Source organism: Hydra vulgaris, chromosome 12 (genome assembly GCF_038396675.1).
Source record: "Hydra vulgaris chromosome 12, alternate assembly HydraT2T_AEP".
Classification (NCBI taxonomy): Eukaryota; Metazoa; Cnidaria; class Hydrozoa; order Anthoathecata; family Hydridae; genus Hydra; species Hydra vulgaris.
The window spans coordinates 39,225,487-39,246,705 of record NC_088931.1 but is presented as its reverse complement, the minus strand read 5'-3'; the positions used below and the strand labels follow the sequence as shown (position 1 = coordinate 39,246,705).

Here is a 21,219-nt window from a genome sequence, read left to right as displayed (position 1 = left end):
TATAATTAATGACAATTATCAACTTTTAGTTAAACCTAATACAAACACTTTTTCATTTGAAATCAATAGGCATTAAAAAGTTAATTATCTTTCAATGTCTTACCATCTACTTGGTTAGATGATACAATAAAAAATATCTTTTGGTGAAGTATACTACTTGAAATAAGACTTTTGTATTACAGCCAACTTGATTAGCTATTCATTTTGTGAATTGATTTTATCCAAACAATCAATGAGTTTTTAAAATGAATTCTTAATGGTTGACTAATCAAATACTTTAACTGATTTAACGAGATTTATACTACGTCTATTTTCTGCTTAAATTGGTCATATTTGTCTGATTTCAAATCTTTATACTTTTTTGTTAATATTGAAGTTTTACACAAACCGAGCACTCCTGGTATAAGTAACAAAAAGCTTGAAAAAATTGTACCAATGCCAAAATATAAAAACCCATTCCAGCAACATTCAGTGTATTTTAGGGCAAAGAAAATAAGTCCAATAAACGCTAAGGTAATTGCAAAAACCAACCATAACAAAAACTGATTTTTCCATTCTGTAATGTTAAACCGATCTTTATTAATTTCTTTACCATCAACATAAAGACCTTCATTTATAAAGAGCGAAGGAATCTCTAACCGAAAATAATGTCCAAGTTCATACCACTCGTAAGCACCTCCTACGCAACATAAAGGGAAACAAACGTTATCGTAAATTTCAGTATTTCGTACCCTTCCGTTTATTATTAAAGTGTGTATACCATTATTAAAACAATAGCAGGTAAGTTGATCTGTGTCTTCAACATTTACATGATATGGTCTTAATTCAATTATTCCTTCATCTGAAATAACTTCTAAATGCATTTTCCAATCTTTTTTCCATTTACAACACATATCTCTATTAAAAAATTTTATTTCTAAAAAAATAGTTCCATTTGAATATAGTATTTAGTTAACAATTCAGTATTTCATACAATAAGTCTATCAAAGATTTATTATGTACAACAATCAATATTTCATGCAATAAGTCGTCGAAAGATTTATTACATGCACCGTTTAGTACATTGCATTGCGTGTAAAAAACCTAAAATACAACCATATAACATAAAAAAGAAAAAAATTTTCTGGATTGTTTTATAACAAAATTTATTTCAAAACAGGCTTTTATTAGTGGAATTTGCATAATAAAAGAGTATATCAAAGATTTACACCGTAAAAACAACTATACTACTTTCAAACGTATAATAAATAACCCTCAGTAGGCTAAACCGGGGAACGCTGGCAATCGGGGCAGGTTAACTCATTCACAGACTGGAAGCCCTTTAGGAGGTTAAGCTTTAAAGTGCCGTATTTAAAGCACGTGGCTTAAGAATCATTGTAGTATATAGTGTCACGCAGTATCTGTTTGTGTGTTTTAAAACTTTTATTTTATTCTAATAAGAGCATGTAAATCAGAGCAAATGAGCACGTGAGTCACGTGGGATAACGTACCCAGTACGCTTAATTGATTTATATTATACAATGTCAGTGACAAAAATATTTTTCTATCAAAATAATTTAAAAAGTTGTTGTTAAAAGAGTTTTCAACCTTTTATAGTGTGTTGTACTACATTGATAACCTTTTATAGTGTGTTGTACTACATTGATAACCTTTTATAGTGTGTTGTACTACAATGATAACCTTTTATAGTGTGTTGTACTACATTGATAACCTTTTATAGTGTGTTGTACTACATTGATAACCTTTTATAGTGTGTTGTACTACATTGATAATGTAAACATATTACTCATATATACTTTACTTAAATTTTCATAAATACTAAATTATTATTAAAACTAGGGATGTACTGGAATTTCGGCCAGAATTTGAGACTTTATTTTTTAAAATATGTGAATCAGACTGTGTAATTTAAATCAAAAAATCATTGTCCTACAGGACAATGAAGAACTGTAGGTAAACCTACAGATACATGTAGATAAAAAATACAAGTTTCTAAACAAACACAACTTTAACTTGCAATACAAAACACAAATTTAATTTGAAATAATTAATTATGTAAAGATTTCTTGAAGTTCAGGAATATTGTGGTGCAAAAAGAGTTACTTTCCAGTTTTAGACAACAAACTAGCTCTTTTTTTTATCAGAAATATTACCTGCCTCTGAGAACAGTTTCATCAAAAATATTACCTGCCTCTAAGAACAGTTTCATCAAAAATATTACCTGCCTCTAAGAACAGTTTTATTTAAAATGTTACTTAAAGAAATAATTTTAACTGTAAATTTTATACAGGTTAAAACATTCAATACATAAAATTATAAAAACAACATATTATATTTAAGTGAAACAAGAACCGAATTAACGAAATAGATTATATAAATTATAGGTTATAAATATATATGATATACCCACGATACTGAGGTACAGGCTTTCACTTTAATGCTGAAGGTAAAAAATAACATAAATTTACTTCTTGTATCGGCCGTAAAACCAGCTGGAATTTTATTTACAATATTGGTAAACCCGGTTCCGGACAGAATTTCAAATTTCCATTCTGGTACACCCCTAATTAACTCATAATAGTTTACATAAGTAAAAATAAGTATGATGTTGTAAACAAATATATTCAGACCTGTACTCGACGCACTCCAAATTTGGAAAGAACTGTGAACTCTCGGAGACAACAAAGTACAGAATTTTCAAGTTTGCAGTTTTATCATTGGCTAATTTAGGACATTTAGTTTTTCATATAAAAGTTTATGTCATGCTTTCAAAGTTTATTTTTTTAACACTTTAGAAAAGAATAATCTCATTGAGGCGAGTTCATCATGAGCATTATAGAAAGATAAAGAAAATAATTTTTTGCAGCAAAGAAGGTTAACGATACTCCAAAAACTTAGTTAAGTGCTTAACAAACGGTTATTGAAAAATATATGAACTGTGTCGAGATTATTTGAAATCTCTGGATTATTAAGCTTAAGTTTTGTAACTAATTTTTACTTGAATCATAAAGCTAAATTGTTTTGGTAACTCGTGAAATGAAGATTAAAGTATATTTTTGGGTTACATATAGTAGTTTAAAATGATTTATAAGTGATGAAGATTTGTACTGATAATAATATTAACTTCAAAATAAAAATGTTTATGAAAAACCAAAGCAAACGACACCGGGGGGCCAAGGGGGCACTGACCCACGGCCTCACTTTGTTTTGTACTCACTCTTTATTTGATTATTTTTTAATAAAATTTATAGATATGGAGGACTATTTTAAGAAATTGACGATTATGCTCCTCCTCTTTAGATAGTGTGTCGTCGGTGTCGTCGGCCATTAAAATTTCGTTATTCTTACGCCATATTAATAATAGGTATTCTTTTAAGTTATTGCATATATTGTTATTGCATTAAAATTATTACTTTTTTATTATTATTATTACTTAACTTTTATTTCGCCGATTAAACAATATTACAATTTTTCATATAAAATAAATAACATCGTAAACATAAAAACCTTTATAAAATGTAAAAGAGTGTAATGTACTCCTCATAAGTGATAACTTATAAGGAATACATTACATTATTTTAATGCAATACTGTGTATTGATTTCTATTATATAGATATTGAGTTAACTCAATATCAATATAATAGAATAGAAATAGGTTATGTATAAGATAAAAGATAGAGTAAGAATAGAAATAGGTTATGTAAGGGATAAGATAAAAGTTAGAAGTATAAGATAATAAGAAGAATAATAACAAAAAACATTAAATAACATGAAATAAAAGCTCAAATAAAAAAAAAACCAGGGTTTTTTGGTATTTGAGCTAACTTCCAGACATGGAGCTAACTCTAAACATTTGTATGTTTATACTTGTGTCAAATAATGATGCTTTGCAAAAAGTTGCAATGATTGTAGGCTGGGAACGTGAGGGGCAACAAGTTGATAAAATACTTTTCTGTACTTTTCTAACTAGACTTATATTCATCAATAAATTTTAAGTTTCATAGTATAATCTCTCAGCGTTCAAAAATTATGACCATATGAAATTTGTACTCCCCTCAAATTGAGGGGGTTAAACTTTTAAACAGCATCCGTCACTGATGCATGTTATTTAGGATAAAAGCATTAAACTTGGTGGACATATTGATAAGGTTAAAACATTCGTTTTAAGACTGAGACCCACTTTTAAAATGACTATAGATGGTCTCCATAGAAGCTAGCACCTGTTCATAGCAACAAAATTTTAATTTTCAAAATCTAATAATTTATACACCAATCGAAAGCTCAATAAAATCGAAGCAAAAAATCTAAACACGCTATATGGAAAAAATTAACTGATAACAAGTTAGAGGGCTTTAAAAAACTTTCAATCTAGGGGGTAAAATAGATGTAATGTTTTGCGTGCAAAAATAAATTGCAGTTATTTTTATTTAATAATAACAATGTAAAAAATTTGAAAATTTTTTATATATTTAAAATATAAAATAAGTTTATTTCTTTTATTTTTCTTTATAAAAAAACATTTTGATAAGGCAATCAAGCCCAAAGTACTTTCCCCCTGAAATCAATGAAAAAAATTGAACAACTTCTTGATTAAGCGTTTGAAATAAAAAAGAAGATTTTCCTTTTTTAATATAAATGACTTCAATGGTTATTTTTTACAAGATTGCTTGAGGGCATTTGTTCCTGCATCTTTAAAAGTCATTTACTGACACTGTTTTACACGGAAATAAAAGTAATGAATGTAGTCAAGGTTTAGAACAAACAACATTTAGTCAATTGATAATTGACAATAGTATGAAACGTGTTCGTCAAAATCAATAAAAAAAGATTTAAAAAAGACAAAAATCTCGAGAAAGCCCTATAGATATTTATGTAGGCATAATGATTCATACGAAAACTCGCAAAAAGACATATGTTGATAATAGATTTTTGAAATACTTTGCAGAAAATAAATTGGTTTGCCCACCGTGCTTAATTCCTAACGTTTTCACAACTGCTGTTTTGGATTATATAAACCACAATCAAAGTTCCACATAAACTAAAGACTCTTTTCACAGAGCAGTATCGAAAACCAGAAAAATTTGTATCAGATCTTGAAATTTCTTCTAGAGTTTTACATAGAGTTTTCTGAAAAAAAAAAACAGTTGTCAAACCTTAATGATTCATACACTAATTCGACCAGTTTTAAATTTTTATTAAAGATCTGGAATGTAAAACTATTCCAATGTCTGTTTAAACAACTTCTTTCGGGAACTTACACCCAAAATAGACTTGAAAAAACGTACGACTTACTTGCACATCGTCTTATGCATATTATATGTATATACAGTTAATCAAAGAAATGTATAAATAATTTTTATTTTATTTCAGATGATTGTACCACGTTGAAATTGTACCACTATTAAGGTAAAAAATCAAAAACAGCTTAACATAACTTGGTCAGTATTCAATGCATCAGAGATTAATGCCGTCAAAGTAATTGATCATTCGGCGTTGCTTCCGTTATTTCGCGAATCTTATTAATCTGCTGCCATGATCAAACATGGAATGGATGTGATCAAGACAGCTGTTGATTTTTTAAATAAAGATCAAACACCTGTCATTACTTTTGACCAACCATTGCACAGTGGGCTAGAGGTGAGTAAAACCCTTCAAAACCGACTTTTATATTAGAGTAATTTCTTTTTGTAAATGTATTCTAGAGACCCCCAGCACTCTAAAACTGATATAAATTATTCCCTAGTGTGATTTTTGAGCTCAGTATAATAATTTTATAACAAAAATGTCATAATTTTATTTTTCAAATATTGGTGAAAGTGTAAAAAATCATTTAAAAATGAAATATGAGGGCAGCAAGACAATTTTACAAAACTTTAGTTTCTTAAAAGTTTATATTAGTCCATTGACATCATATATTGAAATAAGAAGAAGAAATCTGAAAATTTATTTTTTATGTTTGCTTTTTTTTTAAGTGTTTTTCAATAAAACCCCTTAAAATGCGTAACATTGTTTTTTAACACTTACCTTTACACAAGTCGAAAAACTCTACCCCACACTAGACCGCACATGTGATCTACTTTAAATGACACTCTAATATATAGATAAAAATTTACGACCGAATTTTCTGAGCTCAGCTGAGCGCAGTCGGTGCGAGGCTTTTATTATAAATGATATCCAATCGTAGATTATACTTTAAAAACTGAAGGAGACGCGAAAAGAACGGTTTTAATCATTTAAATCTTATTAAAATCTTTTTTGAATAGCATTTTTAATGTTACTGTGAAAAGATATGGAAAATGTTATGAAAGAGAAGGGAACAAATAAGGATTTTGAGGCTAGGAACAAATTTAACCCCGAAACTTTATCTCTCCCTTACTCAAAACGTGTGGGCAGCAAGTTGATAAAATCTTTTTTGTACTAATTTTAACTAGACTTATATTCATCGATAAATTTTAGGTTTCATAGTATGATCTCTCAGCGTTCAAAAATTATGACCATATAAAATTTGTGACCCCCTCAAATTGAGGGGGGTTTAAACTTGACACGGTCATAGTTTTTAAATGCTAAGAGATAATACTATGAAACTTAAAATTTATTGATGAATATAAGTATAGTTAAAAATAGTACAAAAAATATTTTATCAACTTGTTGTTCTCACATTTGGGATGAGTGGTGAATAGTGGTAGTGATGGTGGTGGAGGGAAGGGGGAAAAATTTTTGGGGCTTATTTGTTCCCAGCCTCCAATCATCGCAACTTTTTGCAATGCATCATTATTTGAAATAAGTATAAATATACAAATGTTTGGAGTTTGCTTAATGTCTGAAAACTCTAAAATTGCTGGATTCATCTCTGAAGAGAATATTTATTATTTGTATTTATGTATGCAAAAAGGTTTAATTTATGTAAAAAGAATAGTTTAATTTATGTAAAAAGAATAGTTTAATTTATGTAAAAAGAATAGTTTAATTTATGTAAAAAGAATAGTTTAATTTATGTAAAAAGAATAGTTTAATTTATGTAAAAAGAATAGTTTAATTTATGTAAAAAGAATAGTTTAATTTATGTAAAAAGAATAGTTTAATTTATGTAAAAAGAATAGTTTAATTTATGTAAAAAGAATAGTTTAATTTATGTAAAAAGAATAGTTTAATTTATGTAAAAAGAATAGTTTAATTTATGTAAAAAGAATAGTTTAATTTATGTAAAAAGAATAGTTTAATTTATGTAAAAAGAATAGTTTAATTTATGTAAAAAGAATAGTTTAATTTATGTAAAAAGAATAGTTTAATTTATGTAAAAAGAATAGTTTAATTTATGTAAAAAGAATAGTTTAATTTATGTAAAAAGAATAGTTTAATTTATGTAAAAAGAATAGTTTAATTTATGTAAAAAGAATAGTTTAATTTATGTAAAAAAAATAGTTTAGTTTAGTAAAGAGTTTAAATTAGCTTATTTACGAGAAAAAAAGTTTTTTAATTTCTCGTTATGTTGAAAGCGAGAAAACTACATCATCTAGTGCCTTTAGTTTTAATGTCGTCTAAATAACTTTTCTAAAATGCCGTATTAATCTAGAAAATTGTACTTTAAATGTGTCAAATGTGTTTTGTTCATTTAAGTAACTCCCATAAAATGGAAAGACATTAATTTTTTTGTGAAAAATAGTCACTTTATACACCCTAATAATAATGTTTTAGACTAAAACAACAGAAGCACTACACAACAAAATTCTCCAGGCCAAATTATAACCAAATTATAATTTTTTTATCATAAGGTTATAATTCAAACAGATTAAAACCTTATAATGAAAATGCTTTGCAGCTACCTTACTAAGGTGTCCAGAATAAGAAGAAATCAGGAAAAGTTAAAGAATCCAATCAACCTGAGGAGGCCAAGGGGCTCTTGATGTATTAATGTATGATGTAAACAAAGTGTCCAACCTAATTGAAAAACATCGGGACATTTTAGGACCACCCTTGACCACTACTAAAATGACCATTTGAGCAGTCATGACCGCTTCTAAAGATTAAATATGCCCAGATTCGAGTTCCCTGACAGCAGTAACCTATATTTAGATATACAAAATGTCCCATCTAATTGAAAAACCATCGCGAAACCCATGACCACCCTAAACAACCCCTAAAATAACCACTTGTGTGGTTGTGAGCACTCCAAAATTAAAACAAGGCCAAAAAATAAAATGCTTGGCCCCAAAATTCCTTATAAACATGTTTCATATGTCAATATTTAATCCATAAATAGTTTTGCCATTTTTAGACTGTTCTGACCCACTGTGCATTGTATTCCTTGGTTAAACTGATACAGTGGAATTGGAAAGAATACTAAGGAGAATCATACCTTAATGCACCACATGTATCAAAAATAAGAAGTGTGCATCACGTAAATTTTAAATTCTACTTTTTCATTTTTAGGAAGGATGAATTTGATTTTGTGGTATACAAACAATTAATAAACATCATTGCACAGAAAATTGTTTTCCTTAGAGCGTTTAAAACAGAGTTGTAAACGCTCTAAAAAATAATTTTGCAATAGATCATTGCTGCTGCTCTTCATATTTTGATGAAACAAGCTTATCAAGACTACGTGAATCAAAATGAAAGATGTGAAAAACCTTTTGATGAATAGAGAGAAAATTGTGAACAGGTTTATCCCCAATTTAGATTTTGGTCAATAACACTCTGATTTGAGCTGGTTTTATAAGTTTTTGTGCAATCAATAAGGACTGAAAATTTTGATTTGTATGGACAGTGCATTCGACAACTGCTGCCTTGTATTTTTGCACTGGACTATACGCATTACTCGCGCTGGTTATTGGTTCATTTAGCAGGTTTTATTCGATTGGAAGACTATTTCAGAACGGCATACTTGTTGTAAACAAAACAGAGAAAAAGTTTTCTTCAATTGGGTTAGACCGTGCACGAGAGCAAAATAAAAAATGCGCTAAAGGAGGTTGTTTTTTTTATTACAGTAACAATAAAATGTCTATTTATCAATAAAATATCCATTTTGAAAGTATAAAATTGATCGAAGTTGTTTTGGTAATAATTTTTTCTCATTTATAAGTGAAACACTCATGTATTAAAAATTAAAGGTTTTATACTTTATAAAGGTGCAATCGAATTGACGGAATACTCCGAAGAGCTACTCTGGTGAATGATTTGTGGAACTGAATTAGCTCATCCGTAAATAAATTTGAGTCGAATTTATTAAACGCAGAAAATGTTGAAGATTATTTCGTGGAAACAAGTTTCAAACAAGTTTCAAACAAGTTTCAAACAAGTTTCAAACATCATTAGCAAAATAAAAGTCATCATAATCGGTTTGCGTCTCAAGTTACAAATTTAGTTGAGACAATTTCAAACATGGGTAACCCATTTGGTCAAGAAAGCCGAGATCTACTCGTGCTTGATACCCATAATATCAAAGACAAAGAAGTGGTAAATACTGTTAATTCAATTGAGAATTTTGGAGGAAAAATATTCAACAATTTTTTCCAAACCATAATGAAGGAGTGTTAGGAATCCACCTTCAATCCAATATAACAAAATAAGCTACCACTTTTCAGTTACGTCAATAGAAAAAAGGAAGTTAAAAGATCAATCGTAAATATCTGTGCTCAAAAAGAAGTTTTCGCAACTGTGCATTTTTCTGCCAGATTCACGATGGCAACCATAACATTAGCAGTCATTTCTTCGCGTCAATCAGGAAAAATAAAGAATTACATAAGTTCATTTTCAGAAGAAGCAGACACTCGTATATTTTTACACACATCTGATGCTGCTTTAAATAGTGGACTCAAAAAACGCCATGATAGGAACTGTAGATACTGATGTTGTTGTCATTGGTCAAATCATTTACGCTTATTAACTGTATATCTCTAGAGCTGTTTACCAGGCTTCGTATTGTGTAAGATATTGTGTAAGAACCCATCATTACCTAATCTATTTGAGTTGGGTCGGATTATGGAAGACAATATTTACGAAATTGTTTGGACGACAATTCCGGAAGCTGTGTGGAAATGTGCAGTGAACATATACAATGTGGCTGCAAAATGGAGGAAAGTTGTAGAGGTCTTTGTAAACGTGTAAAAGCATTACTTCCATGTACCGCACTTTGCAAATGTGATGGTGGCTGTGAGCGTTAAATTCATTATTTACCAAATGTTTTAAATATAACGGGTTTTTAAAGTTTATTTAAAATTTTAGATCTATAACATTATGCTTTTAACTATTTATTAAATATTGAAATTAAATATTTTAGTATTATGTATTTTGAAATTCGTTTTTTTTTTTTTTAATTAAACTATTTGTGACATAAGAACATTTAATTATAGTTAAAAAATACGATTTGGTACAAAAATATTACGTTTTTATCCCGGACTTTTAGATTTTTAAAGCCCTGCCTATTGTTACAGATTTACTTTTAACATGTTGTGTTTTTATATTTTTTGCTACGTTTTTAATGAGCTTTTGATTGATGCATAAATGACCGTTTTTTTTAATTCTTTTTTGGCTTCGGACATGATCCGGTAAACATGGAGATAGGTAAACATGGAAACAGGTATTTTGGAAGTGGGTCTGAGTCTTATAATGATTATTTCAATATAACCAACATGTAGGCTAAGTTTCATGCTTTTACCCCAAATAGCACAAACATATAAATTTGTAACCAATTGACTCCATTAAACTGTTGTTATTTATTATTAACATCATTATTAGGTGTTAACGCATCATTAGTAATTTTATTATTTGTAATTGTATTATCATGTAGTTCAGAGTATATATTGGTCGAATGATTGATTAATTGATTTATAATAAAATCAATAATAATCCACTTTGGAGTGGCTTCCGGATATTTTTAATAAAGGAAAATATTTTAGAAAAAGTAAAAAGAAAAGAAAAGAAAAAAAAGTATAAAAAAATAAAAAAGTAAAAGTATATATTTAAGGGAAAAAATAAGTGAAAAGCCCTCTTTTTAAACCGGGGTTCTGCATTTAAAAATAAATCCTACTTTAGGTTTTTTTTAAATTGGAAATATTTTTAATTCGCCACTTAAGTCAATTATAAAATGATTCTTTTTCCCTGCTATCATGCTATCATTTCATGCTATTTCGTGTATCACGTTACGCAGACATTCCCAATAATGAATGGAATATAAAATACTTAAAATATTTACGCATTGTTTTTAAAAAAATTATTGAAAAGCTACTGCGGAACTTGATATTCAAACTGATATTTACGAACTACGCGAAAACTTATATCAAACGTCAAAAGCACGAAAAAAAAAAGCTTACATTTATTCTATTAATTGTATTAAAAGTATATTTAATACAATATAATATAATACTATAAGAAGTTATTGTATTGTAAAGCGAAACATTCAATAACATAAATGCCCCATAAATATAAATATTTTTAAAAACTTTTTTTTTATATAATCCCAATTTTTGTTTATATCAAAAACGAACTGAGTATTGTCACGTTACCCAGAGGCGTCCCGAGGAGTAGTCTAGCCCCGCTACGAAAGTTGTTAGTCAGCAAATAAGACACTTGAGTCGGCAAAATTGGAACTATAGTTAGCAGTCGGCAAATGTTAGCCAACGAGGACCTTTTTTTTTTTACTTTTTTAGATCTTAGTTGGCTTAAAAAATTTTTTTAGGTCTTACTCAGCCAAAAACAGATATATCACACAGCCTACACCGCAGTTTTTAAAATCAAAAAGTTTTTGTCAATATCATCAAATTTTCTAGACCTTTTTCAATTGTACTTTTTTCAATAAATTTAGTTACTAAAAAAAAAAAAAAATTAGACAGTGTTTGTGTTCTTGTGTTACACACTCACTCAACCTTCAATAACTTAATGACACTAACTATATTTCTACTTTTTTAAACAGTGTTATGCTTTATAAATACTACACACAAACAGAACTAAATATGTAAACACTAGGTGTTTACTCGTATCACTATTACTTTTTCAAAGTTTATGTTTGTTGGTCTGCTGTGAAAACAAATAAAGATTTATGTAAGTCTATAATTTTTTTTTAATGTTTATATCAGGGGCCGGCAACCTGCTGCTCGTAAGCCAAATTTGATGTTAAAATTTCAATTTTAAAATTTGGCTCCCCAGCTTCATGCACAAGTACTAATATATTAGAATTTGGCTCCCCAGCTTCATGCACAAGTACTAATATATTAGAATTTGGCTCCCCACCTTCATGCACAAGCACTAATATATTAGAATTTGGCTCCCCAGCTTCATGCACAAGTACTAATATATTAGAATTTGACTCCCCAGCTTCATGCACAAGTAATAATATATGTGAATTTAGCTCCATAGCTTCTCGCACAAGCACTAATATACTAGAATTTAACTCCCCAGCTTCATGCACAAGTACTAATATATTAGAATTTAGCTCCCCAGCTTCATGCACAAGTACTAATATATTAGAATTTAGCTTCCCAGCTTCATGCACAAGTACTAATAGATTAGAATTTAGCTCCCCAGCTTCATGCACAAGTAGGGGAGATGGGGGCGCATTGATCGCCGGGGCAGTATGCTCTTTTGGCTTTTACTCGTTCATTTTTGCCTTACTAGAAGTGAGGTTGCAATTTAATTAACCATTATGCTTCCCTAATTGATTATTCGTAATATTTTTTCATAAGGTTATCAGCGTCAAAAAAAATAAAGAAAATATTGTTTTTCGTCATAAAAAGTGATTTTTTTAAATCGTACTATAATTCAAATATATTTTTATTTAGATGTCTGTATGGGTTAACAACAATTTTATTTTAAATTTGTAAGTGTTAGGTGTATAATATAATATATAATTTTTATTTGGCTGCAATTTATACAGTAGATATTGCTATCAATATGTTACCTATACCTATTGGGGTACATATATCTTTGACTATGCGGGGCCCATTGATCGGAGGATCAAAGTGCCCCATAGAAGACGAAGTGCCCCATGTTTTTGTTTATAAGCAATACAGTTAAACGAATAGAATTGTATTTATAATTTAAAAAAAAACTATATATAAACAAACAATAGCTTTTAGCATTTCATTTTTTAAATCTACTTATGTTTTAAGCTAGTAATAATAATACTATTATTTTATAATATCAAAAGAATAATATTTAGCATAATAATTAAAAAATATTTAACATAATATTATTATGTTAAATATTAGCATTTACTAAAAACATATGTTTTTATTGATATATTTTTTTACAGATCTTAAAATGGTTAGAAATAGAATTAAAAAAACAAATAAAGTTGCTATACCAAGTAAAACAATGAAAGTAGCTGTTAATAAAGTTTTAGAAGGAACACAACTGAATGTTGTAGCACGTCAGTTTAACATAGATAGAATGACTTTAAAAAGATATTGTCGTAAAAAGAGGCTTAATCCAAATGAAGCTTTCAAGCCTAACTACAACAATAGACAAGTTTTTACAGCAGAAGATGAAAAAAGTTTATCAAGTTATTTACTAATTGCATCAAAAATGAACTATGGCCTTTCAACTAGGTCAACGCGATTATTGGCATATGAATTTGCTTTAAAAAACAATAAGATATGCCCATCATCATGGATCAAAAATAAAATTGCAGGCATTGATTGGTTGCAAGGTTTTATGAAAAGACAACCAGAGTTGTCTCTACGAACACCTGAAGCAACGAGCTTCGCTCGATCAACAGCTTTTAACAAACACACTGTAAGAGAGTTTTTTCAAAATCTTAAAACGGTAAGAAATCGATATAAATATAATCCTAACTGTATATATAATGTTGATGAAACTGGTTTAACAACCGTTCAAAAGCCGGTAAAGGTTTTAGCTGGTAGAGGAAGCAAACAAGTTGGAAGAATCACATCTGCAGAACGAGGAACATTGGTAACTGCATGTTGTGCCTCTAATGCTATTGGAAATTCCATTCTTCCATTATTTATTTTTCCTAGGGTAAAGTTTCATGATTACATGATTAAGGAAGGACCTCCTGGATGTGTGGGATATGCAAATCCTTCTGGTTGGATGAACTCAGAAATTTTCATAGAATGGATTAAACATTTTGTTAAATATTCAAACTGTTCTCAGGAATCTCCAGTTTTGTTACTTCTCGACAGTCATGAAAGTCATATTTCTGTTAAAGGCTTGGAGCTTGCAATTCAACACGGAATTACAATGATAAGTTTTCCTCCCCATTGCAGCCATAAATTGCAGCCATTAGATAGAACTGTTTTTGGACCATTGAAAAGGTTTTACAATTCTGCATGTGATAATTGGATGGTTTCAAACCCAAGACCAATGACCATTTATGATATTGTTTCAATAGTTCGAGAACCGTATACAAAAGCTTTCTCACCATCTAATATACAGACAGGATTTAGAGTAGCTGGCATTGAGCCATTCAATTCTGAAATTTTCAAAGATGACGAATATTTACCATCATCAGTTACAGATAGAGCTGCTCCAGATACAGTTACTATCACTCCTGTCAACAACATGGAATCTGAAATGATACCAGCACATGTTAATCACATAGAGTCTGAAATAACTATAGTAAATATTGAAACAAGTATTTTAAACAAAGTGTCAACAAGTGTTGCTTCTATAATCTCACCTGAGGTTTTAAAACCTTACCCAAAAGCATCTGCCAGAAAAAAAAATGTTAAAAGTAGACAGTTAAAAACAAGGATCTTGACTGATACTCCTGTCAGAAATGAAATTCGTTTGTCAAAAGAAAAGAAAATTCTGAAGCAAACCAAAAATCAACAAAAAGTCTCCACAAAAGATAAGAAAGAAACTAAGAATTGCTTGCTTAGGAATAAAAAACAATGTAAACCAAAAGCTGCTTCACAACTTGACTTTCACAAATGATGAAATATTCTTAATCAAAATATTGTACTTTTAACAAGTTTTGTAAACTAAAAAGTTGTATTCTTATTTCAGTCTTTATATTTCAGTTCTTATAAATTTCAAGTTGTTGTAAAGTTTTAAACGTATATAAAGCGGGTGGCTTATAGCTGCTGTGATTTATACATTTTTTAATTAAAAATTAGACTAGTGGGTTTAACTGCTATATTTAAAAAATAATTAAAAAGTTTAGATGTATTATATGTTATACAATATTACCCTTTGACTAAATTATTTACAAGATTTAGTTATAGAAGTGTTAAACGTTTAGATAATATTACGCATATAAGATCAATGTGCCCCAAGTCGGAGATCATAGTACCCCATAGTTTGGGGTACATTGATCTTTTGAGAGGGTTGTTTAAAAGTTAAAATTATTCATGTTTATCATTTTTTTAAATCAAAATATTTATATATTTCAAAAGCCAGATAGTTCTACATGTGTTTCGTAGTTAATAAGTTTTTACATCTCTTTCAGGTTCTGCGCAATTTTCAAAACACTGCTACGGCGATCAATGCGCCCCCATCTCCCCTACTAATATATTAGAATTTGTGCATAAAGATGTTTGAGGCTCTTTAAAAACTAGAAAATATTTATGAATTGTAAACTTTTGCTCTTCTATCTTAAAAGCCAACCCTTGGTTTATACAAATTATTAAATGCATTATTTTGTTATGCTAGACTTTATTAGAATAGTCTGCTTTCAATATAAAATTGGATTAGGTTTAAAGTTAAAGTAAGGAGGATTGGCTGATTCACGGATTTTGACTCTGCACTGTACATAAATTATGATAAATATTAACTATTATGTAGGACTAGGGCTGTCAATGGGTACACGGGTATCCGCCCGTTACTTACTACCTGGGTAGCATTATCAAATGACACCCGTTACCTCAAATTAACTAAATGCTTCCGTTAATCATGCAAAATATATAACGTCTGTTCACAAAAAATCCGGAATGAAAAATTGTTCTTAATTGAATACAAAATTAATCGATTTTTGACAAAAATTTTAACTAAAATGAGTGACTGGACATTGTTAACTATTTTATAACCGAGAGTGGTCCTAAATCAGCGGCTTTTCGAACTTTAGTTTTGACTGAATCCATTAGGTTGAAAAAGTAGTCTGGATCAAACTCTTTCAACTTTAATCGAATTCTATTCTTAAGGTGGTCAAGATTTTTCGCAGTAAATCCATTTCCATAAACTTTTGCTTTTAAATGTGCCCAAAAACTTTCAATTGGCCTTAACTGCGGTACATTTGGGGGGTTATCTTTAGCGTCGACAAAGTTAATACCTAAAGTGTTGTAAGTTTCTAATGTGTGTTTTGCATAATGACATCTCGCTCCGTCAGGCCAAAATAAAATTTTCATGTTTTGATGCTTGGAATTTATAAATGGAAGAAGTCTTTTTGTAATACATTCTTTAGAATAAGTTTTTGCATCCAGTGCACAGTTTTTTACAGCAAAATAAGGCGATGAATGACCAAAACGACTGATTGCAATCCAAACGAGAACTTTCTCGTCAAACTTTTTTTTGAAGTTGAATTTAATGTTAGGATCAGTTTGAGAACTATCCTTTGTATAGTAGCCAGAGTTTTGTGAACAATTTGCACCATTTACACAGAAATAAGATTCATCGTCCATGATGATTTCAAACTCATTTGATGGCTTGAAAAAAGTTTTTGAAAGTTTTAATAAGTTTTTCTTTTGTTTAATTTCTTGCTTTTCTGTTGTTTTTGGTGCATTTTTTCTTTTGGTATACTTTAGTCCATGCATACTTAATAATCTATTTACGTATGAAATGCTTATCTTATATTTTAGTGCCAATTTTCTTTGCGAAATCCCGATTCTCTCTTCTGCTCTTGCAATCATGGACTCTCTCTTTTCTGGTGTAATTTTAAAAGGTTTTCTGCCGCAACCGATTTTTCTATTCATTGGCAAATTATTTTCAGACCTTTTAATTATGTCATAAATTGTAGATTTAGCGATTCCCATTTTCTTAAAATGATCCACTGTAAATTTCTTTCCACTGTTTATGCTTTGTTTATAAAAATTTCCAATCACATTTCTAACATCGTTCTCTTTTAGATGCTCCATGTTTATTTGAATTAATTATTTAAACTCAATTTTGCCACAAAATGAAACTGTTGTTGTTGACAGATTAAATTTAAAAATTTCGAATCGAAAATTCGAAATTTAGAACAATTTGTGTACATTTGAAATCAGTCCGGATTTTTTGTGAACAGACGTTATTTCATAATTTACAGATGGTTATATATATATATATATATATATATATATATATATATATATATATATATATATATATATATATATATATATATATATATATATATATATATAACCATCATAGCTTACTATTATTAATCGTAACATAATGAATTAAAAATATAAACGTGTTATGTGGAAGAAGATCTTGAAGATCTTGTCAAAATTTTAATAGTAACGATTTCTTTATCATAGTAAGAATTTTGGAAAAAACATCGAGGAATATTTTCCTCCAACAAAGTTTTAATGTTTCTTTTTGCTTTTTTAAATTCCATAACTGGAACAAATTTTTATTATTGACTTGCAGTTCTTCGATAAATTGCGTAAATTTAATTTTTTTTTTACCTTTTATCATTCTCTGGAAGAAGTTTAAACCAAGAGTGTTGCATGTTGCATTCTCTGGAAGAAGTTTAAACCAAGAGTGTTGCATGTTGCATTCTCTGGAAGAAGTTTAAACCAAGAGTGTTGCATGTAGCAATCACTTTTTGATCAAAGCTTTTATAATATTAAAGAGTTATATATATTTAAAAAATTTTCCTCAGTTAAAAGTTGAATTAATTTTATTTTTCTAAACATTTTACTTTTAATCACTTTTTCTTAAAGTTGTAAACTACTACTATTACTACTACTTAAAATGTTTTTTTGTTTTTGTTGTGTTTTGTTTTTTTTAATTTAATTTTTTTTTTTCGTCAAGGAGGATAATTAATTGTTGACATAATTTTATAGGGGAAGGGGATGGAGTTCTCTGAAAGTTTGACAAATTTTTGATAAGGGGGAGGGAGGGAGAGGTTAAATCGCTAGAAAGTTGTTGACTTTATTTAACGTTATTTAATTAATTAATCATCTGTAAATTATGAAATATATATATATATTGTTTTTGCATGGATAACGATAGCATTTAAGTAATTTGGAATAACGGGTAACGTTTGATAATGCTACTCAGGTATTAAGCAACGAGATATGGATGACTTTGCGCCAAACCAGCCTATACAACGAGTACATTTTTGTTAAAATGAGATAATTAAACATCAAGTTTAAAAGTATTTAACAAAAGCCACTTAACCAAAAGATTAAAAGTAATTGCAGTTCAGTGAACTTAAAAACTTTTAATATATTTTATTGGTGTTCGCAAAGAAACACTATATAAATTTTTTAACATAAACTAATATTTATCAATTTTTTCGTATCAGCTAGTTTTGCGCTTAACCATCAATATGTCAAATTTCCGACTATATTCCCTAAAAAACCAACTATAACTTGAAAATCGCTTTCTTAAGGGGGGGGGGGGGGGGTATTACACATACACACGTAGAACGGCCTCTAGGTGCGAGACCGACCATTTATTTAATCACTATTGCTTTGCTTAATCAGCTTCCATATTTTATCTTTCATTTCATTTAAATGGGTCATAAAAATATATTTATATTTTTAAATATTGATGTTATAATAACGTTGCTCCAACAGATGTAAGGAAGATTGCAGCATTACTAAACAAACAAATCTCAAAGATACGCACAGAAAAGAAATTGCTCCTTGAAGAAAAAAATCTCCTGAAGAAAAAACGCCTTTCAAAAAAGCTCATCAAAATAAATTTTTGCTGTACTAACTGTACTAACAGTTTAAAGAGCTTTGCAACAGGAAAAAAAAGACTGTAAAAGAATGAAAAAGAAATTGTTTTCTAGAAAGAATTTAAAGGAATTAAAAAGAGCAAGTTTCTGACCCGCAACTTGTAAAAAACAAACAAATTGAAGATAATGTCAATTTGAGTACTATGTAGATACAAAGTTCTACCTATTAATGGAGAATAAACGTGCTATTATTAGAAAAAAATTTAAAAAAAAAAGCACAAAAAGTCAGAATTAAAAGAATATTTCAAAAAAAAAAAAAAGAATATTTATAGAGAATATTTTCGGTTACTGTTTTGAGCTTCAGTATTGTAAAGACAAATATTGAGTAATCTATAGCTCATAAATAATATCTAATATAGTAAATTAATTAAAGTTATCGTTAATATTTAGTGCTATTAAAAAAATCCGATATTTTGAATAACTGCCCTCCATTTCTCGCATCCTCGTCCATCACAACTTGAGTTATTATTTGAAATAACTAAACCATATCAACACCGTTTTGTTTAGAAATAAAAAAAAGTTAACAATTCTTTTTAACTGTTTAGTAACATCAGTTCAGCGATGTCTTTTTAAGTTATAATCAGCTTAACCAAAGGTTTCAAATTAACTTAAAAGTTACTGAAATTTAGAGAACATAGTACAATTAAAACCAACCAAATATTTTAGGATAAAATCAAATAAATATTTTCTTATAATAATTGTTATTATTATTAATAACATTTGAATTGACATTAATGTATATAAACTAATAATGTATATATTTGTAGTAGTGTTCTTTGTTCTAAATCATGCTTGATATATGTTATGCAAATAATGTTTTGATTAAAAAAGTTAATAATTATTAAAAAAAAACACACACAAAAAACTGCAATTAAAAACTTACTGATGTCGACTGTTTACAAAAATGTTTTATGTATGTTGCACGTATTTTTATGCGTAATTTGCTTTTTTAGAATTAACAAAGTAATTTTTTAATCTATTAAAATCCTCAATAAGGTCTTTAAATTCTAATAAAAAAAGATACACATCCTAGATACCTTTATTTTTTAAATAAATCTTATAAACACTCTTAAATAGCAGACTCTTAAATAATTTTTAATATTATTGACTTCTTAGGTATAGAGAATTTATGTAAATGGTTTTTAATATTAATGTGTTTAATTACAAAAAAAAGTAAACGACAATTATTTTTCAATAAAATATATGTCGCAGCTATAATTCAAGCTAGCTGAGCCAACTGGTAAACGCAATCAGGTTTTTTAGAATTATATGTAGAATGTGAATTTGCAAAACTTTTTTTATGAAAGTGTTACCTTCATTAATTCGTATAGACAAAGGCACAAATATATAAGATTTCTAAATGAGTCAATTTATAGAAAACAAATCGCCCGGACAACATTTTTAAACTTTTTAAAATACCTTAACGTTTCCCTACATCAGCATTAGTTGTTTTGTTTAAAATTGTTTGACTGAATAGTTCTGCTAGCGTTTTTATTTGTCTAATACCATCCTTAAAAAATCTTTCAGATGCATGCATTTATTAACTTTAAACGTTGCTAAGGCTACGCGGCAGGTGTAACAAAATCCTTTATATTTTTACAAGTATTTATACTAATTTTATTTTTTATTTTTTATTGTTTCTCAGTTTAATCTTACATTGAGATCAGTGGGTGCTTAGATTATGTAAATGAGGATCATGGTTTTTTTACGTTGTTTAAAATCAAACAAAAAAAAAAACAATGTCATATTGCATAGATATCCAACTCGAGATGTTGTTGTAAGGCGAATTTGTTTTTGTTTGGCAATTTTTGTAGTCATGTCAATTTGGAAGTCAAGTAGAGTTTTGGCAAAAAACGCAAAATGATTTAAAAAATTTTTGCTTTTAATTTTAAATAAATTTTTGTGCAGTTTAGTTTAATTATGAACCATTTTATTTTTTTTTATTAATGAATATGTCATTTAAACACACGCTGTATTTTTTTAAAAAAATTTAATGAGATGTTATATATATATATATATATATATATATATATATATATATACATATATATATATATGTATATATATATATATATGTATATATATATATATATATATATATATATATATATATATATATATATATATATATATATATATATATATATATATATATATATATATAAGGGAAATTTGGGTAGCCCCGGACAGCGGTTAACTCACCGTAACAACATTATTTGAGTGAAAATAAAGCATATACAAAATATCTAACATAATATGCCAAAGCGATTGGCTGAGAGTGCAAGATATTGTTTCCCACCTCCAGAAGCGCGATGTATACTATTATTTGGTTCACATATTTAGGGCAGACCGGGGCGATTTCGCCACTTTT

General features: G+C 28.5%; 1 long non-coding RNA gene across 1 annotated transcript; it reads right to left on the bottom strand.

Annotated features, from left to right (window-relative positions):
• Positions 1 to 5: 5 nt before the first annotated feature.
• Positions 6 to 19,854, bottom strand: LOC100199856 (uncharacterized). Its single transcript, XR_010642423.1, has 2 exons — positions 19,732 to 19,854; positions 6 to 916 (listed from the first exon to the last, which is right to left on the bottom strand). It is a non-coding gene; the product is annotated as an uncharacterized LOC100199856 (long non-coding RNA).
• Positions 19,855 to 21,219: the final 1,365 nt, after the last annotated feature.